The sequence below is a fragment of the Berghia stephanieae genome, chromosome 2 (assembly GCF_034508935.2).
Source record: "Berghia stephanieae isolate SIO BIC M18660-M18661 chromosome 2, UCSD_Bste_1.3, whole genome shotgun sequence".
Lineage (NCBI taxonomy): Eukaryota > Metazoa > Mollusca > Gastropoda > Nudibranchia > Aeolidiidae > Berghia > Berghia stephanieae.
This window is the reverse complement of record NC_088361.1, coordinates 125,560,735-125,587,618: the sequence shown is the minus strand read 5'-3', so window position 1 is coordinate 125,587,618 and position 26,884 is coordinate 125,560,735. Positions and strand designations below refer to the sequence as shown.

Genomic DNA, 26,884 nt, shown 5'->3' with positions numbered 1-26,884 from the left:
CAAACCCATCTGACTTTCGAGAAGCTTCTTTTAAAACATCCTGCTGACAAGCAATTGATGTGTATTGGCAAAATGTCACTTGGTTTTGGTGTTACTCGTTGGATTTAGATTCGAGGAGCTCGAAAGAGGAAATTAGAAAACGGAGGTTTGGTAATAGATGGCCTTGATATTGCCCTCTCTACGGCTGTTTTTGAGCAGTTTTCAGTCCGTATCGGTGGTGGTGGTGATGGTAGTAGTAGTAGTAGTGGTAAAGGTAAGTAGTTGTGGGTGTAGTAGTAGTAGTAGTAGTAGCAGTAGTAGTAGTAGTAGTAGTAGTCGTAGTAGTAGTAGTAGTAGTAGTAGTAGTAGTAGTAGTAGTAGTAGTAGTAGTAGTAGTAGTAGTAGTAGTAGTAGTGTGTAGTAGTAGTAGTAGTAGTAGTAGTAGTGTAGTAGTAGTAGTAGTAGTAGTAGTAGTAGTAGTGGTAAAGTAGTAGTATGTAGTAGTAGTAGTAGTAGTAGTAGTAGTAGTAGTAGTATAGTAGTAGTAGTATTAGTAGTAGTAGTATAGTATAGATATATAATAATAATAATAATAATAATAATAATAATAATAATAATAATAATAATAATAAATAAGAAGAAGAAGAAGAAGAAGAAGAAGAAGAAGAAGAAGAAGAAGAAGAAGAAGAAGAAGAAGAAGAAGAAGAAGAAGAAGAAGAAGAAGAAGAAGAAAAAGCTGATGATGATGATGATGATGATGATGATGATGATGATGAAGATAAATGATGGCATAATGATGAGGATCATGATGTTGATCATGATGAGAATGAAGAAGAAGACAAATAATGAGAAGGAGAAAAAGAAATATATTAATATAATAAAGAAAAAGAATCAGAGAGGAAACAGGAAAAACAACAGGAAAGCCAATGGGACCTGGAGTACAAGACCTTTCGTTTGCAATGTTTATTCATATAAGATAAGGAATCAGATGATTACTGTAAGTCTGCAAGTTTTTTTTCTTTTATCCGGGAATAATATATGTATACCATCCTTCAGAACTAAAGCAGTAATATATGTAATCATGACGAACGTGACGCAGGCTGATCAAAATACTAGTTTTCCTTATTTTACTGTCATCTGCGACCTAATCATTATAAACAAATTGTGTTGTAACCAAAATGACTTTATCTTAGTTTGATTAGGGGCAGGTCCTGGTTGATCCTGATGACGCCATTGTTAGACGTTATAATAATATGATTGTCTGATTTGGTGTAGTAATGATGTTATGCGATCAGTTAAACTACTCACAACATGCGACAGAATACTCCGCCTGGCAGGTGAGAGCGTGGCTCTACCGTGTGAGCTATCCACGAACACAAAAATATTCGTTTCAAACCCAAAGTCATTTCTAGATCCCTCTCTCACCCACTTCTTGAGATCGCCGATTCGTTCACCACCATCGCGAAGTAATTTTGACCAGCAGTTAAGCTCAATAGCCAATATTCTCATCACAAACATATAACATAGAAACGATTGAGACATGGAGTATGCTCCGGTGTATGGGGTGAATTTTTAATTCAGAAAAGTGAGTGGAGCAGGCACCTATGTTGGTAACAACAAGATATGAAGTGAGTAGAAAAGTGCCAGAAGACAATAGAGAATAAAAATTTTTTTTCGCGGCGGTGGTGGGGTTTGAACCTGCGACCTTATTGGTACGACAACTCCGCCTGGCAGGTGAGAGCGTGGCTCTACCGTGTGAGCTATCCACGAACACAAAAATATTCGTTTCAAACCCAAAGTCATTTCTAGATCCCTCTCTCACCCACTTCTTGAGATCATATAACATATAACATAGAAACGATTGAGACATGGAGTATGCTCATATCTTGTTGTTACCAACATAGGTGCCTGCTCCACTCACTTTTCTGAATTAAAAATTCACCCCATACACCGGAGCATACTCCATGTCTCAATCGTTTCTATGTTATATGTTTGTGATGAGAATATTGGCTATTGAGCTTAACTGCTGGTCAAAATTACTTCGCGATGGTGGTGAACGAATCGGCGATCTCAAGAAGTGGGTGAGAGAGGGATCTAGAAATGACTTTGGGTTTGAAACGAATATTTTGTGTTCGTGGATAGCTCACACGGTAGAGCCACGCTCTCACCTGCCAGGCGGAGTTGTCGTACCAATAAGGTCGCAGGTTCAAACCCCACCACCGCCGCGAAAAAAAATTTTTATTCTCTATTGTCTTCTGGCACTTTTCTACTCACTTCATATCTTGTTGTTACCAACATAGGTGCCTGCTCCACTCACTTTTCTGAATTAAAAATTCACCCCATACACCGGAGCATACTCCATGTCTCAATCGTTTCTATGTTATATGTTTGTGATGAGAATATTGGCTATTGAGCTTAACTGCTGGTCAAAATTACTTCGCGATGGTGGTGAACGAATCGGCGATCTCAAGAAGTGGGTGAGAGAGGGATCTAGAAATGACTTTGGGTTTGAAACGAATATTTTTGTGTTCGTGGATAGCTCACACGGTAGAGCCACGCTCTCACCTGCCAGGCGGAGTTGTCGTACCAATAAGGTCGCAGGTTCAAACCCCACCACCGCCGCGAAAAAAAATTTTTATTCTCTATTGTCTTCTGGCACTTTTCTACTCACTTCATATCTTGTTGTTACTAACATAGGTGCCTGCTCCACTCACTTTTCTGAATTAAAAATTCACCCCATACACCGGAGCATACTCCATGTCTCAATCGTTTCTATGTTATATGTTTGTGATGAGAATATTGGCTATTGAGCTTAACTGCTGGTCAAAATTACTTCGCGATGGTGGTGAACGAATCGGCGATCTCAAGAAGTGGGTGAGAGAGGGATCTAGAAATGACTTTGGGTTTGAAACGAATATTTTTGTGTTCGTGGATAGCTCACACGGTAGAACCACGCTCTCACCTGCCAGGCGGAGTTGTCGTACCAATAAGGTCGCAGGTTCAAACCCCACCACCGCCGCGAAAAAAAAATTTTATTCTCTATTGTCTTCTGGCACTTTTCTACTCACTTCATATCTTGTTGTTACCAACATAGGTGCCTGCTCCACTCACTTTTCTGAATTAAAAATTCACCCCATACACCGGAGCATACTCCATGTCTCAATCGTTTCTATGTTATATGTTTGTGATGAGAATATTGGCTATTGAGCTTAACTGCTGGTCAAAATTACTTCGCGATGGTGGTGAACGAATAGGCAATCTCAAGAAGTGGGTGAGAGAGGGATCTAGAAATGACTTTGGGTTTGAAACGAATATTTTTGTGTTCGTGGATAGCTCACACGGTAGAGCCCCGCTCTCACCTGCCAGGCGGAGTTGTCGTACCATGTCGCAGGTTCAAACCCCACCACCGCCGCGAAAAAAAAAATTTTATTCTCTATTGTCTTCTGGCACTTTTCTACTCACTTCATATCTTGTTGTTACCAACATAGGTGCCTGCTCCACTCACTTTTCTGAATTAAAAATTCGCGACAGAATACTGTACTCTTAAAAATACATTTTAAACAATTTGGCCTGAATACCTCCTTCAAAAAATCAATCGATTAAAATGACCCTCATTTTGTGAAAAACTCAAACTTGAGCCGTTTATAAGTCCCAGGTTTGAGAGGTTTCGGCATGATGGAGGTTATTTTAATCGATCTACATTTAAAATTTCACAAATGTTTTTCTCTCCTTCAGCGTACGACTGTTTAGCTATAACCAGGTAATTTAATTTTCTTCCATGTGTCCCGTGGACTTGGGGCTAAACCATTTTCGTGGACATTGACTGAGTCAATACTAAGTCGGTAAAGGTCCCCGTTCAATACTCACAAATCTTCTTCTCTTTCATCCCCTCTAAATAAACCGACTGACACAAGTAGCTTGAATCATATAGAGTTCTCGACAGTTTCTTTGGAGCCCGAATTATTTAGTATTCTCATCTCGTTTGTTTGTTGTTGTTTTTTTTTACCTCCTACAGCGCTGTTTCCTCCGTCCGCACGTAGATTGATGGGTATCAGGGAGGAATGCTGTAAGGTTGTGTCAAGGAGGAATGCTGTTAAGATATATCCAGTTGGCACCGATTATTGTTTGGTGTGTTTCCGAAAACAATAATCGCATTTGATTCATAAATTAAAAGTATACTTCTTAATTGTTGCCACCTGCCTCCTCCTCCTCCTCCTCCCCGCCGCTTTCTTCTCTTCCTGTTTTTCGTCCTCCTCATTTTCCTTTTTCTTTGGCTTGACCCCCCTCTCCTCCTATTCACCATCATTAAGCATCACATCATCATCATCATCATCATCATCATCATCATCATCATCATCATCATCATCATCATCATCATCATCATCATCATCATCACCACCATCCTGGCCAACACCAAAATGCCAACACCACTACCATTCTACCATTACCACCATCGTCATCCACATCATCGTCATCACCATCAGCACCATCATGACCAATGCCATCATAGGAAACTTTACTCCACCGTATTTATAAGTCCTGTCGGAATTTAAATTCAAAATAGCAATACATAGACTCTCTTAATGTGCATGTCCATTTTGGCCATATGCCTAAAACCAATATAGGTGGCCGGGTCTCATGATATTCGAATAAAAAGCCACATTAAAAACAACATCAAAGTGCCCTGGGTCAATAAACCCGCAGCTGCCGGTGTTTTTCACGCCATCGATATGTCGATTTCACTTCTTGCTCACAGCCACTAGTCAAACCAATTGGACAGTGATAAGTAATTGATTCTTCCTGTTTGTTTCATATCCTTCACTATTCTATGGCCAAAACTAGCTCTACTTTTTTTGTCAGATAAGTAATAATAAAGAAGATAATGGGGATGGTGTTGATGACAATAATAATAATAATAATAATAATAATAATAATAATAATAATAATAATAATAATAATAATAATAATAATAATAATAATAATAATAATATAATAATAATAATAATAATAATAATAATAATAATAATAATAATAATAATAATATATATATATATATATATATATATATATATATATATATATATATATATATATAGATATATATTCACTGCTGCATGGCCTTTTTGTTGTGGCAATCTAACAACCTTCAACATTTAATATTATAACCTAGACGAGTAACCAAGTTAGGTCAAGTAGTATTTGAAATGTGCCTTCGCCAGGACTCAACAAATGAATCATAATTTTTGTACTATTCGCACCTGTCAAGTTCAACATTACTTGACGAAACAAGAAGGTAATATGATAATGATCTTTCTCGTATGCCATGAAGGGTAATCAAATGGATATATAAAATATTAACTAAATAAATAAATAAATAAATAAGTCAATAAAAACATAAGTCAATAAAAACATAAATAAATTGATAAACAGATTAATATATAATTCTCTTTATTTGTCCCCTGAAAAATGTTCATGGGTATCTATCTCGAGAAAATAAACCCAAGATAGTCCAAGGGTTCGCCGCAGTGCAGCGCCATAAAAGCAGCAATAGAGATTGAGTTTCTTGCGCAAGTAAACAAAAGAAAAACGGAGATGCCGACAGTTGGCCTTAAATCAGTTTCTCCAGGTGAAAGATTACTGCCTTATTAACCTCGCCATCTCCGTCCATCTTATCCGATACTGTTACTTTGGCAGACTTACTATTTCCAGAACGTTTTGTTTATTTACCTTAACAACGCTATTCTCACATCTCGCATTCTTCTGTAGTGTTTCACTGACCGTGTTTTGTTGATAAAGAGGAAACCCGAAACGTTCACTTTATCTATTTACGTTTATTTAATTGTAGCATCAATTCAATTTCCTATTGTTATTTATTTCTTCGAGCGTCAAGCAGCAACACTTTCATTATTTGGGGAAGGGTCAATTTTCATAATTGATGATATTCAGAAAGCTTAGTTCAATAAACCTGTGACCCTCCCCGCCCCCCCCCCCCCTCGAGATAACTAACGGTTAATAAATACAGCGTCTCACAAATTATGTGATTATGACTAATAATGAAATATTAATTTATGGGTAATATATTATTTTCCGTCTTTATTACTTTTTTATTTTTCAGTTAAGCGGACCCAACAACGCAGGCTTAAGAGGGAGATAAAGTTAACGGACTTAAAATAAGTGTAAGTATAGTTTATCTAATATTATCCTCTTTTAAAATGCAAAATAGAATTTCTATAATTCTGTGAAGAATATCTGCATGCATTGTTGTTGTATAGAAAGACAATATTATAAAATTTTACAATGCGATTAATTATATGCAAATCCACACGGAAATGTTGATATGTAATATAGTGGTTGCGCATCAAAAGATGGCCCCTAAAAAAACTCTTTTAAAAATAAATGAAGAAACAAACGTATTACCCGACGTCCTCTGCTGTTTTTTTTTAAAAAGAGCTTGGTATGGGTAGGTCAAGGGGCTCTTCTCTTTATTCTAAGTATTTTGTTCCTTTCCCGATGTCTTTATCCGGAAGACGGCAGAGCGAGGACGGCAGTCTCCGGTGTGGGTTAGCCCTAAGTCGGTGTGATTTTAAAAAAAAAAATTCTTCACTCGTAGGAACCATCAGGCCATGAGAACTGAATTACTCTATTTTGAAAGAGATTTATTATAAAACACCTGTTAACCAACATTTCAAACGACAATGGTTATGTGCGGCTATGTGGTCTAGTGGTATGACATTCGCTTTCGGATCGGAAGGTCCTGGGTTCGAGCCTCGCTGGGTTCGAGTACCTGGCCGTCAACAACGTTGTTTCTGTCGGAAAATTTGTAATATCGCCTAATAGGCGTCATGTATTGTTCTACATGTTACATGTGGTTGTTGGTCAGGGACCTTTTGTAAAGCACTTTGAGCACGTTTAATGATTAATACGCTTTATATAAAAAAAGCCCTCGTTTATAAACTTGGGGTTTTATAATAATCAGCGCAATATCCACTGAACTTGCTCAAACCGCTCATCGAGGGATTCCTAGCTAACAGCAATTTGTAGGACGAGACATGACGTCTTGTTAAGCGAAAATATCCATTTATTTCCGCCAGATGCAACGCTATTAAAGGCCTGGTACTCATTTTACACCTGAGTACGATGAGAGAATGTGAGTAAAGAGCCTTTTCCTAGGACTCAACTATGCGCCACTCAGAGTAGAACAGCTGCAACTCTGTTATCAGTCAGGTCTCGTTTTACACCTGAGTACGGTGAGAGAATGTGAGTAAAGAGCCCTTTCCAAGGATCCAACCATGCGCCACTCAGAGTGGGACTCGAACCCAGGGATCTTCCAACATGAAGGCAGCAGCAGCTTCTTATGATTCTCACACTACTATGCTATGACGATCGACCCAATCAGCGAAGTCCGGTCCGCATCGTGCACCGTCGCGAACCCGCCCGGTAGCATCGTCACAACACACCGTTCAACTAGATGCTCTGTCGTTTCAGATTCTTGCCCACATCGGGTACATGTAGGACAGGTGGAAATCCCCACTGATGAAGCGCCTTTGCTGTGAGGCAGCTCCTCGACCGAAGCCGATTCGCAGCCACCCAGTGTCTCCTCTTACTGGTATCGAAGCCTGGCAACTTCTCACCAAGCTTAGAGGAGTGTATGCCCCCGCCCCCACGAGGGATTGTATTCGTCCAAACTGACTTCCATCTCGTATATGCATCCCTGTCCGTAGTCAGGGAAGCTGCGTACAAGGGTTAGGGTTGCCGAGTGTCATATCACTAGATCGCATAGAGGCACATCATGAACCATCAAGCCTTGAGAAATCTGTACTCTGGAAAAAAAAAACCATATTATTTGAAAATTTGACCAGAAAACTCGTCCTTCAAATATCGATCGAGGGTCATTTAAATCGATCAATATAATTTGAAAGACGAGTTTTCTGGCCAAATTTTCAAATATGGGTTTTTCCAGAGTACGGCAGAAATGTTATTTGAAACAAACAAGGGACATATCGGTAACAAGCGCATATCTCTATTATGAAAGATAAATATTATGAAACAGTTGTTAACCGACTTTACCAACGACTACTGTGATAAACGCTGGGATCTACAACAACATGAATAATGTGCTAAGTGAGTGAGAATTTCGTTTCTCAATAAGCGATCCGTAGGTCATGAGGCCTTTCCAGAACGATCGTGATGTTATAGAATATTATGATAATCTCTGACCCATAGTCTCAAAGCGGTTGGTTTTATGTGGGGATGAACTAAGTGCTGGAAAAGGAATTTATAGCTACAAACATGAAACTGGGATTAAATTCACATTGTTCTGATGGAAAATATATACTATTTCTTACATCGCCATCACCCCACCCAATAAAAAAATAAAATAAAAGAAAAGAAACAACAAAACAAACACACACACACACACACATACACACACACACACACAAACCCAATCAAAACAAATAAGCAAAAAAAAAAAACAAATTAAGAAAAATAAAAACAAAAAAAAAAGAACTCCCCATACCAAACAAATAAAGCAAAACCAACCCCCCCCCCCCCCCCAAAAAAAAAAAAAAAAACAAAAAAAAAAAAAACAAAAACAAAACAAAAACAAATCCTCCCAAAACAAAAAACTATCAATCGTTACGGTGCAATATATGTCAAGATATTGACGTTACGATATTGACCGCATGGTGACAATGGGAAAATGTTCTAATTGTACTGTTGTGTCCTCGTGTAAGGCACTGCTCACAAATTGCCTGCTCGGTCGGGTATAATTAAGTGCTAGGCTAAAAGCACCAGCGACTGTTCTATCTGATGTTGTCCAATAATGACTCTGTACTGATGGCTTGTTTTGTATGAAATATGTCTTACGTGTCTTGCTGGTGAACCATTGTCCAGTTTATGTAGCGTTTTAAAACTAGATATGAAGTGAGTAGCATTAGTTGTGTATTCCATATGGAATTCTCATAATTCATAATTGAATGTTGTTGGGTCTTTAAAATAAAGAAAGAAAGTGGGGAGAGAGAGAGAGAGAGAGAGAGAGAGAGAGAGAGAGAGAGAGAGAGAGAGAGAGAGAGAGAGAGAGAGAGAGAGAGGTGGAATAATATTACACAAGACTTAAAGAGGAATGCGTTTGCATGTTTTCAGATAAAAATAACAATGACAAAAAGAACTTCTCGCAGGGACTGATGGGACAAGTTTTTAGTATGTCAACTAGATTACGTCACGCTAACGTCTCATGGTTCAACCACCCAGGAATACACACGTGTGCAATTCCTACTACATTTTGTTTTATGTTTTCAACATTCCTTTTGCTGACGAAGGGTTCTCCCCCGAAACGACCCGTGTCTGTACTGTTCCCACCCGAATTCATTTGTTAGTCTACTGTAAATCGTCAGCAATATATCTAAATTATTGAACGCACATGGTGTTCTCGTTGCTATTTTCCTTAAATAAGTAATGGTATATAGGGAAAAATAAAAGTGCCAAAAACGCACTGTTATAATAAATTGCGAGAGTGGTTCTATAGCAGATGTCATTTATGTGGGTCATAGCTACCTGTTTGCCAATTTTCATGCTTTCAATCCCAATGTGCACGGTTTTAGCCCAATTTCCCCTAATACAGTGAATATGAAAAAATATATGTATTTACGCAGTTATTTCCCTTGTTTAATATAGCTGTAATAGGGAAAATTTAAGGCCTTCCGAAATGTTATGGTTGATTGCCAGAGTAGTTCTATAGCAGGATGATTTTAATGGGTCTTGGTAACCTGTATGCAAATGTTCATGCTTTCAACCCGAATTTGCACGGTTTTGGCCTATTTCCCCCAACTATCACAAAGAATTGGGATATCAGACCTGTGAAAATTCGGGTAAAAATGAATTTGATTTAATGAGGCGAGTGAGTTTTTACTGAAAATTATATTTTCTTCCTCTAGTATATATCACTAGATTGACGTAGGTAGTCATAATTCATATTAACGTTGCTGTCTTTGCTGTAAACACAATGAAGTGAACTAAAACTAAATATATCATAATTATATAATCATAATCTCTAGAAGAAATGAAGTTATTGATTTTTACGCAATTTGGATGATAAGTTATTACTAAAATATTATATCAATCAGACTATTAACGTTTAAGGTTTCACATGGTTTTGTGTTTCGTTACGTTTAATCTTGCTGGCAGATGGTGTGTATGTTTTACTTAAACGTAAATCATCAAAATATAGATCAGAAGAGAGAGAGAGAGAGAGAGAGAGAGAGAGAGAGAGAGAGAGAGAGAGAGAGAGGAGAGAGAGAGATAGAGAGAGAGAGAGAGAGAGAGAGAGAGAGAGAGAGAGAGAGAGAGAGCGTTAAAGGGTACGTCAGTCGTTGTGTGTGTGTGTGTGTGTGTGTGTGTGTGTGCGCGTGTGTGTATAGACCGCGTGGGGGGGGGGGGGGGGGGGGGGGGTTCGTGCACTGGATGGCACTAAGATTCCAAAGTCGTTTACAAAGATCAGCGTAATAATCGTCCCAGAGACAAACAGCCACCCGTTAATCATTTATCACCTGCTTTGAATTTAGTCGTGAAAATAGGTAAACCTCATGTGAGGTTTACATGTTTACCTTAATGGCGACGAGTAAGTTGTTGAGACAAAACTATGTCGGAAGGAGCAGGCAGTTGTAAAATGAGAAATAGATACGAAAGTACTGTGCGAAATTGCTTTTTTCACTTGGATAAACGAATTCGACACGTCTACCTCCAGACAAACAAAATTAAACCTTTCACGGCGGGGATTAATGCCTTTCTTTCGGAAAAGCATACAATACCGTTTCATCATAATAGGATTCAATAGTCTGATGCCGCCCAGAAACGAGCAGCTGGGTTCCAAACAAATAAAATCGGTACTTTGTATTCTTCGTGCTAGCTATAACTTTTTCACATGTCTTGTGATCAGAATGTATAAAAGTCAAAACATGATCAGATTTGTAATGTTTTTGGCGTCCGCAAATCGTGTCAGAACGTTGTGTTTCTTTGTAACGCAAGGAAAATAGACAAATGCTAAAACTCGTAAACTAGCGAAATGTGTCTAGCTATGGCATATTGTCAGAAAAGCAGAAAAGATAATTTATAAGAAATAACATCACCTGAATGTATGTTTGACACCACCTGCTGGTTATTAGATGCTTGTACAATAATTTTATACCGGAACCTTCCAAAATTTACGATATTGTATATCCAAGATGGAGAGAAATGTCAACCGGTGTAAATGGATAAGTGCCAGATTAAGCAGAAAGAAAACAAAATTTGCCATCCTTGAACTGCTCACTTGAGAAAGGGGGATTATTTTGGGACTATTTAAAATAAAATATTTTTTTGGTGGAATCTAGCGCTATGCTTTGCTGACATAGTAATAGTATTTATTCACACACCTTTTTCGTATTATTATCTTGCACTAGTCAGTGCCTGCTCCCCTTTTCTAAGTTATACGAAAAATAAATAGATACAGTGTAATATAATAACCGTCCACAATTTTTGCCCAAACTGAAGTTTCTTCTCAGAGACGATGACTTATCCCCTGGACTGAATTATTTCTAGCCGTACCCCCCCCCCCCCCCCCCTCCAATTGTATATAGGTTATGGTCGCAGAGCAAAATCATATTTTCCAAAATAACAATAACAACAAAACGTGTTGGGATGCGTTGAAGCTACACGCTATTACCCGCCATTTTATTGATGAAAGTCGTAAGATTCGATGATAAGACATAGCTAGTGAAATCAAAACCCGTTTTTATAGGATTGAAAGCAAAGAGAACCGACTCACATGTATTGTTGAATGTAACTATAATATTGTTAAAAATGACCCAAACAAGACGAAATAACACCTTGTGCTAAGACAAACTTCTGGTATAATACGCTTCAACAGTCGCAACGTCACTCCCTTCGTAATGACGCATGGTAACTTAGTAACTGGCTCTAATCTATCGAACAATGGCGGACGCCCTTATGAAATATTTCTCCGACGAGCATAACATCGTATCCAGAGGAAAAAACCCTTTATAAATCTGATCATGTTTTGACTTTTATACATTCTGATCACATGACAAGACATGAAAAGTCTAGTCAGCATGAAGAATAAAAAGTAACAATTTTCTTTGTTTAGAACCACAATGACCGCCGTTGTCGGGCGACGTGACATCAGACTATTGAATCCAATTGGAAAAACCCAATTCTGCAGAAGAGCCAAAGACGAATATTTACCATTAGAAAGCTCAAGTAGACAAATAAAATATATTATTTTAGGTTTTTCTAATTCTTACATGTCAGGAACATACTTTTAACTAGTTCACTGCTGTACTTTTGAATTTTTGCCAGAATACTTGTCCTTCAAATATCGATCGATTTAAATGACACTCATCTCGGAAAACAACTCTCAAACCTGGGACTTTACGAAGTTCAAGATGAGGGTCATTAATTTAGATCGATCAATATTTGAAGGATGAGTTTTCTGACCAAATTTTTAGATCCATGTTTTTCCAGAATATGGCAGTTAACTATTTAAGACCACGGATTCAGAGGATCATTCTGATGAAAAAGATTATATATTACTCATCCCTAAGATTGGTATTATGCAAAGAAGTGAATTTTTAATTCAGAAAAGTGAGTGGAGCAGCACTTATGTTGATAACAACAAGAGATGAAGTGAGTAGGAAAGTGCCAGAAGACAATAGAGAATAATTTTTTTTTCGCGACGGTGATGGGGGTTTGAACCCGCGACCTTACTGGTACGACAACTCCGCCTGGCCGGTGAGAGCGTGACTCTACCGTATGAGCTATCCACGCCCCCATCACTGCCGCGAAAAAAATTTATTCTCTATTATCCTCTGTCACTTTCCTATAATGAAAAGGTGATTTAATAGACAAATATACGAGCTATTTGTTTTATAGAGGTCAATGAGTCTAGTTTCTTGAGTTAACAAAAGAAATAATTGACATTTCTTGTCATTTTAAAGTTTAAATTTACAATTTGACATCTTACTCACACCAATACAATATCGTTTTTAGAGAAGATTTGTCACATATCTACTCGTATATATTACGTATATATTCTGTTTTATCATATTTCACTTATACGTCGTTTTGACATTGCATTGCAAAACAAGACTCAGACATCAAATTTAATCCGACCGCTATGCTCCAGTATATCAATATAATTTTGTTCTCTTCTTTGTATTACAATCTTGAATTGTCCGGTAGATTTTGTCTGGATCATTTTCTCCATGTCAACATTCAGGCGGCAAAGACAACAGTAAGTAAATGTTGTCGGACGTCTGATATTGTGACCAAACAGACCTGAAATAAAACATGGCTTGTTTGCTATTAATCAACTTTTTTGATTTGTATTTTAGTTTGAATAGAAATGAAGTGAGAAAGTCCGATTCCAATAATAATAGGGAACAAAAGTGTGATTTGGAAATACTGGTTCCAATGTCATTGGAAGAGTAAAACCACTCTTCTGGAGGACTGAATACATACGTGTGTAAAATTGATCTTCTGGTTTCAAAGTTATGAGATCTTAATTTCTAGTCTAAATATAATATGCTGGTCTTCGATAAAGATCATCCATCCTCGCTCTTTTACGTCCCGTAATCCTAAAAATCTGCCTGTACATCATGCTACTTAGATAGTTATACCACGTTATGATTTGATATGTGCGGCTATGTGGTCTAGTGGTATGACACTCGCTTTTGGATCCGAAGGTTCTGGGTTCGAGCCTCACGCTCGTCGCATAGTTGAGTCCTTGGAAAAGGCTCTTTACTCACATCCTCTCACCGTACTCAGGTGTAAAATGAGTACCTGGCCGTTAACAGCGTTGTCTTTGTCTGAAAAATTGTAATATCGCCTAACAGGCGTTATGTCCCGTCCTACATGTTAAATGTTGCTGTTGACCAGGGATCTCTTGTAAAGCGCTTTGAGCACATTTAGCTATATAAAAGCTCATATATATATATATATATATATATATATATATGTATATATATATATATATATATATTAAAGCTCATATGTAACCTCTTACTTATTAGTCTGCCGAAGGACTGTTAACATACACACTTCTAAAGAGTTTGAAACCAGAAAATTAGAGGTGAAGTTAGAATCTCTCTGCTCTATTGACAAGGAAACTTAATTAGACTATGAGGAAAGTCGGTAGCAGCCGGCTGATATGCCTTAAATACAAAAAGTGGTAATTTATTTTGACATTTTTCCGTACTTAAAACAATATTAAATTCGTCAACATTTGATATACGATTAAATTTGGACCGTTCCGGAAATGGGAAGTAAAAGTCGTGACGTCACATTTTCCTCTCTTCCGGTACAAAGCAACCTTGGAAGTGTGTAACCAGTCCTCCGGGGGACTATCAATGAATGGTTACATATTTAATCATAAGGTGACAAATTATTTTAGTGGCAGTTCTTCGCTAATGCAAAAAAAAAAAAAACATCCCAAGAACAACGTTTGATGAGTGTGGTTTTACATTTTCGGTTCCAATCATATGGAATTCTTTACCACCTAAAACCCGACAATGTCAAAGTCTACCGGTCTTCAAACGGCATCTAAAAACCGACCTTTTTCATTCTGTATTTCGTGATTCTATGTGAACTTCGAACAAGAAATGTGTGTGACTGATGTAGCGATTTTGTAGTCGAATGAATGAACACGTGTGATACAAAAAAGCTATTGTAAAGCACATCTGAACACTATTTATGGATACTGGCGCTATATCAAATAATAATATATAATTTTAGATCCATCCCCGCTCGTTTACACCCCGTAATCTTAACTATATATATATATATATATATATATATATATATATATATATATATATATATATATACATATATAAATTCTTAAGATTACGAGGCGTAAACGAGCGGGGATGGATCTAAGATTGATTTAGGCAAGAAAATAAAATGTCATCACCAGAAGATCAATTACACAAGGCATGCATCCAGTCCTCAGGGGGACTGGTTTCACGCTTCCAATGGCACTGGAACTAAAAAATTATGATATCGCAATTTTGTTCTCTTTTATATTGACCTGATAGTTAAAGGACCGAGTCTATGAGGTCAATAAGTTACCGATTTCGGTGAAAAATTGTATTATGACACCTTCATCTCACATCTAAGAAAATGTAAGAATACAAATTTGTAAAAGTAACGGAATATAAGATCATGAGAACGGAGACAGATTTGAATAGGTTTGAGAGACTCTTATGACAAAGGAGGCAGCTTCTTAGAATCTGTTCAGAACTGTTTTTCGTTCCCATAAATGGGTCTTAATTTTAATGAAACTACAAGACATGTCAATTATTTGGGGGGTAGAATTGGTAATTTATCTGCCAAAAGGGCTTACTAATTTAAATAATCAGATTTTATTAAAGAAATAAATGTACGTTTCAAAAATATTATATAATTTTTTGTTGTTGCTCTAGTCGTTCTATTTGTATAAAGATGTGTGTAAATGTATTCTTTAACCGACAAGAATCAATTCAATAATCTAGTTATTTCTGTTGCGTACCACATCATCAATTAGTTGGATTTCACTATTTATTTGATCCGAATTTATTTTAATAGCAACAAGGAAGAAAGAGGGAGGGTTTCAATTAAAAAATTGTAATTCACTAATGGTATTAGTTAAATCATGTTAACATGTGAAGCAAAACAGTGTCATCGTTCTTTTCATATTGATGCTGGGCGCATAGTTAAAAATCTCACAACAATCCTCCATGCGGTATAAAATATCAACACACAGAACTATGTAACTTTAAATGTTTATAGTCTGATTAATTCGATTTAGTGAGAGCTGCTCATAAAAATGGCTGGCTAAAAACAATAGCAAAGCGCTGAGTGACGTTAATTACGAGTATTTCGAACTATCCATAAGTAGATATGGTATTAGACTGTAAATATAAAGAAAGTCATCAGAAGCCAGCTAGCCGGTTTTATTTAGAAGTAGTAGTCCTTTAAAGCCATTTGACTCATGGAACCGGACTTTATTCCGGTTTCCATTGCGTAGAACGGACAATACTGATTGCTTGCTAACCGTTAGATAGGACGGTAGTATATCGCATATCGCCAGGTCGAACACACTCATCCACCCAATCACTGCTAGGCGGACAGGGGGGGGGGGGGGGGGGTCAGAAATAAAATCTCGACGTCACCCAGAATCGATGTCGATCCTTTTGCTTGTGGAGCAAGTGCTCCATCCCGCCAACTGAGTTATCAATACCTAGTTCATTACAGTCATTAAATCGATATACGATTAAGAGCGAATGACCTGTTTCGTATAATTAATTAGTAATCTGACCATCGACTGGATACATTAAAAGATGTAAGAAAGATTTTCAGCTACTTGAATAATTATCCAGCTGGCAGCAGCTGTGTCCAAGAAAATTAACGAACTGTTCTTGGCCTTCACGATGGATTATCAGCGAGTTTAACATATTTTGTGCTTTCAAGCAGAATAGTGGCCGAGAGCAGCGGCGGCGCCTTGTGTAGCGATAAAGCCAAGCAATGTTGCGCCTTGAGTTATCAGAGTGGGTGACAATCATCTAACGCTCTGACCCCTGAGGAGTGCCACTGCAAAAGAGGATAACATGTCAGATTCAGATATGGTAAGCGTGTTTGCTTGTGTATTAAAGGCAATGGGTAGGCTACATGTTGGATGTCAGTAAATGTAATCAATCGTTTCAGTCTGGTACATACTTTTATAAAAATGATTTTGGAGAAAAAAAAAAAAAAAAGGGGGGGGGGGGGGGGGGGGCGATAACTCAGTTGGCGGAGCACTCGATTCAAACTCAAAGTGACCGAATTCGATTCCAAGTGAAGTTTAGATTTCTTTCTGATCCCCCTTCCCTCCTTGTCCACCCAGAGATGATTGTGTAGCTAGGTCTGTTAGATCCAGCGGAAAGTAATTTGCGATTTACTAGCGTCCTGTCCAAACCATAGCAAACAATTGCTGTTGTTCGTTTCACGCTATAAAAACTGGGATAAACTCCGGGTCCATGGGCTTGAAGGCTTTGAAGTACCATCTGTACTGTAATCAGGCAGGATAACAAAAAACAAAACAAAAACAAAAATAAATAAAAAATAAACCAACCCCCCCCCCCCAAAAAAAAAAAAAAAAAAAAAAAAAAAAAAAAACAAAAAAAAAAACACAACAAAACAAAAAAAAATATAATAAAATAACAAAAACAAAAACAAAAACAAAAACAAAAGGAAAAATGAGATTAAATTCAAAATCATGAGAATCGAGACACCCATTTGTGACCCATGATGTCCAAACGGTATTATATCGGGATGACTAACGCCAACAAACATGTATCCGCAATTAAAAGCGTTAAATAATACGAACTTTGGGTCTTGTGCCGTAATATAAGATATTATTACTCTTCACAATTAAAAATAGAAATAAATCCCTGGTTCATTATTTAGACTACAATTTAATCCGATAGAAAACTACAGCGTACTATGAGAGCTGCTATTTATTGAGCTTTTTTTCATAGCGCAATATCCGCTAAACGTGCTCAAAGTGCTTTACAAGGGTCCCTGGCCAACAGCACCATTTAACATGATGGACGGAACATGACGTCTTTTAGGCGATATTACATTTTTTCAGACTGAGACAACTCGGTCAACGGCCAGATATTCATTTTACACCTGTCTACGGTGAGGGAATGTAAGTAAAGAGCCTTTTACAAGGACTCAACTATGCGCCGAGCTTTTTCGAGAGACTCGAACCCAGGACCTTCTGATACGAAAGCGAGTGTCATACCACAAGACAACATAAATTATGAATTTCTTTCTTTTATTTTTTGAGTTCGACAACTTAAACCACAAATTTCATTCAAATTGTGTGACTTAAGTCTAAGACTAGCTATTTTAAGCATTAGATTCACTCTAATACGATTAAGAGTTGAAAGAACTATATTAAGCGTTTTTTGAAATCATAGATAAAAAGAAGCATATTAATATATTCTGTTCATTTATTTAATATTGCAGTCTTTTAAAAATCTTGCATTAATGGTGTAGAATGAAACGTGCATTATTTCGATTTATTTCTTTGTGTCGTGCCGTAGAAAGCAAAGGTCTACTTTAATTAAATGAATCAACGGATTTGACCCCATCTTTGTAAGGAATCAAGACTTTCTCATAGGAGTTCATTGATTACTACTTCACCCAACACTGCCGTGCTCTGAAAAAAAAAAAACAACTGGTATTTACAATTTTGACCAGAAAACTCGTCCTTCAAATATAGATCGATTAATATGACCCTCACATTGTCGAAAACTCTCAACTCTTTCAGGTTCACTGAAGTCATAGATTTGAGAGTTTTTGGCAAGGTGAAAGTCAATTTAATCGGTGGATATTTGAAAAACGAGTTATTATTACCAAAGTTTTAAACATGTGTTCTTATGGAGTACAGCAGAATACTATCAAAGAGCAGATGCTGGGCCATCATAGGAAATAAGGGCTATTAACGGAAAATTGTTTGTATTCCTTTCGCGAACCATACAATTTACTGATGATAATAATATAGTGCTGATAATGATAGTTGTGGTATGCGAGTGGAAGGGTAATGCTCGCGCAATTAATGTACTTGTGGTTCAGGTTATGAACTTCCGGCGCATTTGTTCAGGTCATTGGATTCCCTTTAGTCTAGATCGTTTATATTGAAAGGCAATTAGATTATCGAAAGTCTCATCATCCGTGTCTTTATTGAGAGATGACAAAGTTGAGGTTGTAATGAGTTATAAATAGCAAGCACTATTCCTTTAGATTACAAGACAAAAAAACAAAAAAACAACAAAACAAAACAAAAACCAAAAAACAAAAACAAAACACACACACACACACACACACACAACAAAAAACAAACAAACAAACAAGCTAAGATTACATATACAATGTTTAATAATGCAGATGGAAACATACGAGAGTAAGGTTCATAATAAAAACCGGTTCTTTTTGTGTTAGATCCCATCAGAGGAGGGGAATACGTTGTTCTTTGTTTAAAATTGCAGGTTTGAGAGCTTTGCCGAGATGCGGGTCATTTACTCCAATCCAATTTTGACGGACGAGTTTTCTGACCATTTTAAAATTAGTGTCTCTCCAAAGTACAGCAGTCAGCTGGTTAAAATACATTGCCGACAAAGCAGACAAAATTATCTTAAAGAGAATGACAAATAAAAACCCCCCCAAAAATAAACCCGGAAACAAAAGGGAAAAAAATGAAATCCAAAAAAAAAAATAAATGGAAAGAAGAAATTAAAAGAAGAAAAAGAGGGGGAAAATACAACTCAACAAAATAAATCAAAATATTAAAAAGCTTTCTTCGTATTTCGATTTCTAATGTTATTACCTATCTGACTTTTATTGACTTTAATGGCACATTTTCAAAAGGATGTAATTGAAAAATTATTGGACCATTATGAATCAAACTTGACCCTGGTCGGATTATATTCTCACATTTTAATTGTTACGTAGCGTTGAGACCATTATGGTACTATTAGTTTATGTTGCCATATTATGTAGTTGTATCCATGACAAAAAGGGACAGAGTGGATTTCTTTCGACTCACTTTCCTATAACAAAGGAAGAAGAGATAGATAGTAGATTTGAAATTACAGAGAAGACAAAATTAAATTTTCTTGTCATGATTATGCCTGCATTATTTCTATCTGGTTAATACAGCTCTGTTTAGCTTGGTCAGTGATCATGATGGTGATCACAATGCTCTGACCCTTATTACATTATTTTTTTAAAAATTAATCCCTTTCGCAACGACACCATTAGATCCCGTCGCCAAGGCAATCCATGAAGGAATATAGATAATCCATCAAATTGGATGTCTGATTTCAACAGGAATCACTCATGTTGTCCAAGTGAGCAAAATGAGGATTAAGAATATTGCCCAAGGAAAAAAACGAAAGTGCCTGAAGCGGACCTCGAATCCAGGAACTCTGGGATCACCTTGCAATGCGTTAATCACTCGGCCCCTTCACCCCCCCCCCCCCACACCCCTCCCCCTTCCCTTATTATGTCATTGGGAAAAGCCATCAAACCTATCCCACCTGATTCAGATGTGAATTAGCGAGTAATAGGTAATTTATCTTCTGCAGCTAAACTTGATTGAACTTGATCTATCTATATAGCGCACCATTCTAAAAGGCGAATAGACATTCTCTCATTACAAATAATCAGGTGATTGTGATTGACGTCAAAATATTTTATACTGTAACCATCATTTTTTTTGCCAGACAGAGAAATAATCACTTTTTACCAAAGGATATTCACCACACTATAAAGAGCAAACTTTGTACGAAATATAATTCACTGTGCTTAAACCATCGATGGCTAATCTCCTGAGGCTATTCTGCCGTATTCTGGAAAAACATATATTTAAAAATTTGGCCAGAAAACTCGTCCTTCAAATATCGATCGATTTAAATTACTCTGATCTTGGCAAAAAGTGTCAAACTTCGCGAAGTCCCAGGTTTGAGAGTTTTTGACAAAGATGAGCGTCATTTAAATCGATCAATATTTGAAGGACGAGTTTTCTGGCCAAATTTTAAATATGTTTTTTTTTTCCTGAGTACGGCAGTTAACAAGGTATTGTTACGTGAGTTCCTGTATTCACTCACTCGTTTGGCTTTGGCATTATAGTGGAGGTGATATTATGACGTATTACGATTGGCGACGTATTTGTCACGTCGTTTTTTGTTTTGTTTTTGTTTTATGTGTTAATACTCTTGAACCTGTCATACCCTGAAAAAACGTGTATCTAATAATTTGGCCAGAAAACTCGCCCTTCTAATATCGATCGATTTAAATGACTCTCATCTTGGCAAACACTGTCAAACTTCGTCGCGAAGTCCCAGGTTTTAGAGTTTTTGCCAAGATGAGGGTCATTTAAATGGAATTGATGTTTGAAGAAAGAGTTATCTGGCCAAATATTTAAATATATATTTTTTCCTAACTACGGCAGTTAACTGGTTAATAAAACAATAGCTTGATAACGTCATTTCCCCCATGATTGGTACTAATGGCGATAAGTGTCATTGACCTTATGATCCCACACCACCATTGTCCTTCGAAGAGAAATTGGGTACCGATGATGGGCCCCAAAACTCCCTTAGGGATTGGGAGTAAGCTCCAGTTTATAAATATTGCACGAACCAGGCTTTTATCCAAGTTTTATTTTACCAAATTATCCAAATAAAAAACACGTGATATTTTATACAGCGTGACATCTACAAACTGTGCTCAACGTGTTTTACACGCCAACAGTAACATTTAACATGTAGAACCAGGTATTACGCCTGTAAGGCACTATCAAACAAAACAGGTCAAAACAACAAAAGCAAAAAATGTAGATTTCATGATTGATTTTTCATGACTTTGATTCCAATTTGATTTGCTCTGTCTTTTAATCTTGAACTTTTTTCTAGATTGAGGTGAGAGGGACGAGTGGTGGGTAGGGCACGCATTGTCTAAAAAAAACTATTATGACATTTTGGGTTAAAAGCAATAAGACATTTAGATAACTAGAAATCCCGATTTTTTTTTTCACCCCCTTTATTTCTACTCCTTTGATTTTATTGAGTTTAAATGGAATTTAGCCAAATAATGTTGTTTTATTTTAACTGGACCTAATTATTGGTTGCAGTGGTGAGTGGAAAAGTGGAAATGATGGCAACTTATTTCAAAAGGAAGATAGAAAACTCCCCAACCTAATTCGTAACTCTCAGGTATGACATTGTTTACTGCCATGTACTTACTTCACGCCTCATTAAAAATACCTAAATATTCATCACATAGGTGAAATTTGTCTCTAGTGTCTATTCCAAGGGAAGACTTGAATTAACCCTGGCATTAGCCGCAATACACCGCCGTAAATTGAGTTAGGGCTGGGTGTGTTGCTCAAGGTCAAACAGCTCAATGGGTTTTCGAACTCGGTCTCTTTCAGGTTCGAAGCCACCTGAGCGCGGTTGGAGAATATGAGTAAAAAGCATTATCCAAGACTCAAATCAGCACCTCACATTAATCCATTTTGAGACAATGGGTGACAAATAAGGTAATTGATTACACAATATAGCGAGCTCTATACTTGGATTGTGACGTCAATGGTCAGACAGTGGGAGTGCAATAAATACCGTACATAGAAACGTCATTTTAGTCAATTGAAGTAACCTATTAATAGGTCTATATCAATGACGTTTATTAACTTGACAGATCAGTAACAGGAACACTGCGACCAAACTTCTGAAACCTGTTTTAGTTGCCTCCCCTTCTTCGTGTAAAGATTAAGTCAATCTCCTCAAACATACTTCAGGCTAAAGTTGTAAATGTCAGTTATTTCTCTCCGCTGAGAAAAAAACAAAACGTTGGGAGGGATTTTTGCGATTGTTTTGCAGTCTGAAAGAAAATATCAGTAACAGTTTTCAAAAAAATAAAAGAAACACACTAAAATGTACAATACAAAAGAAGAAGAAGAAAAAGAAAGATAAAAAAAACCAAAAACAAACAAACCGCTTGCTCTTCCTCTTGACATTTACACTGCTCGATAGAAGAAGAAAAAAAAAACGCAACGAAATAACTATGTGCTAGTAATGTAGAAAAAGTAACTCTGATAAAAGCTGGAGGGTTATTTGTAAGATAAGTATAATATTAAAACAAACATGAAACCTACAAATTAATGATTTTACCACAGATGTAATATTGAACATCATGATTTTGTCATTAATATAGTCAGTGAAATCTAGATTTCATCTTTAAGTTTCATCTTTAAAGATATGAACCACCCTTGTATTTATGACTTTGCTAGAGTAAATACTCTTGACAACAGTTCGTCAAGTTAATAGATAGACAACCCGACTGAGCTGGCCCAAAAATGAAAAGTAGTTCTTCAGAGACATGGAGCTGGAGTTAATCCGGGTTTCTATAGCGTTAAGTGGACAATTAATAACTGCTTGCTACCCTTTAGAAAGGACGCTAGTCTTTCGGAAAGTACAGTATGCCAGATCTAACAGATACAGGTATACAATGTTCAGAGGACAAAGGAGAGGGTGGGGGGGGGGGGGGGGTCAGAGCAAATTTCGACTTCATCCGGCATCCATCACATTTCATTGACTTGTTAAGCGAGTGATCTATCTAATGGACCAACAGTCTCCCCCCCCCCTCCCCGATAGCTAAGACCATAATACTTACACAGATCTGCTGGAGCTATTGATTGCTTCCGACAGATCTTAGAAACCGGGTATCCAATCACTGTCGGGTGGACAAGGGGAGAGAAATAAAATCTCAACTAGAGAGATCAGTACTGTCGTACTCTTGAAAAAACCCCCCCCATATATTTAGAAATTTGGCCAGAAAACTCGTCCTTCAAATATCGATCAATTTAAATAATAATAATGCTGCAAACTTATATAGCGCTATAACTCCGAGACACCAGACTCTAAGCGCTTAAATTACAAATTACTTTGGCTGAAACATAATCATTTACACACACAAGCAAACACACACACACACACACACACAACACGACACACAACACAAACCAAACCCATCTTGCTTCTCATAACGTCTACTAAAATCGAAACAGATATGTTTTAAGCGAACGTTTAAAAATAGACAAAGATTCTTTTTCACGAATGCTCTGCGGTAAGGCGTTCCAAATAGAGGGTCCGAAATGAGAAAAGGATCTCATTCCAGCATTTTTCCGAATTCGAGGGATAACTAGTTTTGTGGAATCACTGGCCGAACGTAAGGGGCGGGGTTTTGAATATCTTTCAATTAGTTCCGAAAGGTAGGAAGGGGCAGTACCTTCAAGACAACGATACACTAAAACACAAGCTTCGAATTTAATCCTTTTCTCAACAGGCAGCCAATGCAGGTCATGAAGTAGAGGTCCGGCAGAGTCGCACCTACGCTTCATGAATACTAGTCTGGCAGCGCTGTTTTGGACAATCTGAAGACGTCTCAGATTGTATTGCGAAACGCCAAACAACAGAGCATTACAATAATCCAATTTCGATAGCACGAGGGACACAACCAGGTGCTTGGTCACATCCTCAGATATGAACCCTCTAATGGAAGCAATCTTTTTTAGTTGGAAAAAGAGAGATCTGACCAAATTATTAACCTGATGCTCCATTGACAGTCCAGAGTCTAAGAATGTGCCGAGGTTTTTCACTTTGTCAACAATTTGAATGGAGGCATCCCCCAACTTCAAATCTGTTTCACTTTTCCACTTCCTGTTCCCCACATACAGCACCTCCGTCTTATCATCATTCAGTTTCAGTCTGTTCTCATTCATCCATTTCTTAACACTATGGATACCTTTGTGCGACCCTCGTCTCAGCAAAAACATTTAAACCTGGGACTTCTTTGATAGGCCATAATGTTAATCGAAACAAATTTATAAGTGAATAGAAATTACACGTAGTAACGCAATGATTAGAACTAAATTTACACGAATTATTAATTGAGGATGCTTTCATTCATGTTACGGAAAAAACGTCCAAGAAGAATAATGATAGTGCTAGTGTATGACCTCAGTTCGATGACGCGTGAACTAACTAACACAGAGACTTCCAATGTAGCCATATGTTTGTTTTCCAGGGGTAAAGTTAGTACATGAGTAGAATCTATCCATATGTAATATCGAGATTCTCGGATAAGCAAATAAAAAAAAAAATAGTATAGAGAAAAACAGTAGCAAAAATATCAATTGCGAGCAACAGGGGAAATAACCTAAAAAATAAACAATCCGAAATATCGAATTGCAAGGATTGTGTAACTTTCGCATTTTCTTAACGATCTACTTACATCTTTAATCATGGATTTTCAGTGTTTATTTACGAATCTGAAATAATTACATAAACCAAAAGCTAAAAGTAGAACACCTGCGTCGTTTACCCAAAACATGTTTACATAAACCTTGTTTTTCAAGTGTGAAATACTAGGTAAATACGAGTAACAGTCTGAGGATCGGGTAGATATTCATTTCACATATTAATGAAAATAGACTCAATACTGAAGAAATATTAAAGTGTGGAATTATTACTCCTATTACAAAATAGTTCATGCCTTACCTTTTAAAATGTTTTAACGCAACCAATCGGGATAATGATACAATTATGATAAGATGCGATATACTTTATATTATATCCTTTGAAGAAATCATAATTAAATTTCACAATGGCATACAACAAGATATTCCGACATTCTGGCTAATAAATCATTTACAATCAATCATATAAAATATTCTCCCCGGACTTGAGGTGTTTCTGTTCGGATTGTATCCAGTGGGTTTCGCTTACTCCAAGCATATGCAGCCTTATCTTATCTTCTCATCTTTGACACAACTTGACAACTTTTTTCCTGCTTCATGCATGGTGCGAACGTTCCACGACGCAATTTGAAGCTGCTTGTTTGGTGAAGAAGTCATCGGGTCAGCAGAGGCTTTGTCTGTTGTCCTTCATACATTCTGTCATTGCAGAAACTCTTCTATCGCCCAGCTAAAAAAAAAGGATTTGATTTGTCCTTCTGTGTTTCTGTAACAATTTGAGTTTTGCGGAAGGGTTGTTAACCCTTCGACAACCCCCAACCTGGGGAACCAGGCGACTCAAAAATGGTGGGTCACATACCATCAGTCGCCTTTTACAACACGCTGGCTTGGCGTTGGGCTATTCTTACATCCTCTCTTTTGGTGACACCTGGACTCCACACAGAGGAAGAAGTAAGACTAAACTAAGGCAAACGAATCACTGAAGACGAGGTGGCTTAGTTAATAGGGCATTGTACTTCCACCGACCCGGGAGAACTGGGTCTTAGCCACTTTGTTGGAATCTGTTTTTATTTCCTTTTAAAGCAAATGATTGTAGCCCTTATTTCCCACTTTGTTGCGCTGCTCTGCGGCTTATTGCGCTGCTCTGCGGCCGACGCTTGAGTTATCTAGATCCTGTCTCGAGAAAGACACCGAAGGAAACATCCATCAAAATATGACTCAAAGGGATTATGTTTATCTCTGTTTCTATTTTTTAAAATCTATTTACTTCATTATGTATATCTCCAGGGGAAGATAATATAGACTAGATCATTTAGTTTGCAAATCAAGAATAATCATTTTAGGCAAATAGATCACAATACGTTTTGTTTTCCCCACAAGAATAGAGAAAGATTCCATCTCTTGATGAAAAAGGGGAATTATATTTATCTGTTTACTTATTTAATGATTTATTTACTTTATTATTTATACTACCAAAAGAATTGTAGGATTATGCTCTAGACGTCTATCCTTTTTTTTGCTAACCAAGTATAAAAATTGTAGGTAAACATGTTAATACCATTTTAATTCACACCCTTGAGTCATTGAGTAATGCCATTCAGTGACATTGAAACTTTACTGTGTTTTATTATCTTCTAACACGTCCTTTTCCTTAATTTTTCTCTATTCCCAAAGAACGTGGTCGTATTTATAGATAAAAAATCAATGATAACTTAAAGAGAATTTAGATAAATAAACAGCATTAAGGTAAGATATAATTTAAGATAAGATGTATAATATTTTCTTAACAATATGTAGTTTTTAAAAATATCATTATTAGTCCAGTATCTCGGTGAATCTTCAATCTAAAAAATGCCAAACCGATATTACCCCTCCCTCTCCCCAACACCCACCCCTATATATAATTTCAACTTCAAACTAAATTACTTTTATTTGCTAGTTTTACTGACTATAAATCAGTTAAATTGTACTACCGGTTAGTAGCACACAAAATAAACAAAGTTATTTTTGTATTTAATCGTTTGACATAGTTACAACAATAGACAAAGTTTAGAATCTTTACAAAATAAC

The 26,884-nt window shown here is 37.0% G+C and overlaps 1 protein-coding gene across 2 annotated transcripts in view; it reads left to right on the top strand.

Annotated features, from left to right (window-relative positions):
* Positions 1-26,884, top strand: part of LOC144966528 (QRFP-like peptide receptor) — a 195,435-nt gene that overhangs the window by 68,648 nt on the left and 99,903 nt on the right. Inside the window, exons 3-4 of one of the 2 annotated variants that reach the window (XM_078903160.1) lie at positions 6,095-6,155; positions 21,692-21,773. The gene's annotated coding sequence lies outside the window, so the exon portion shown is untranslated. The remainder of the gene's footprint in view (positions 1-6,094; positions 6,156-21,691; positions 21,774-26,884) is intronic. The other variant, XM_078903159.1, reaches the window with a different exon arrangement.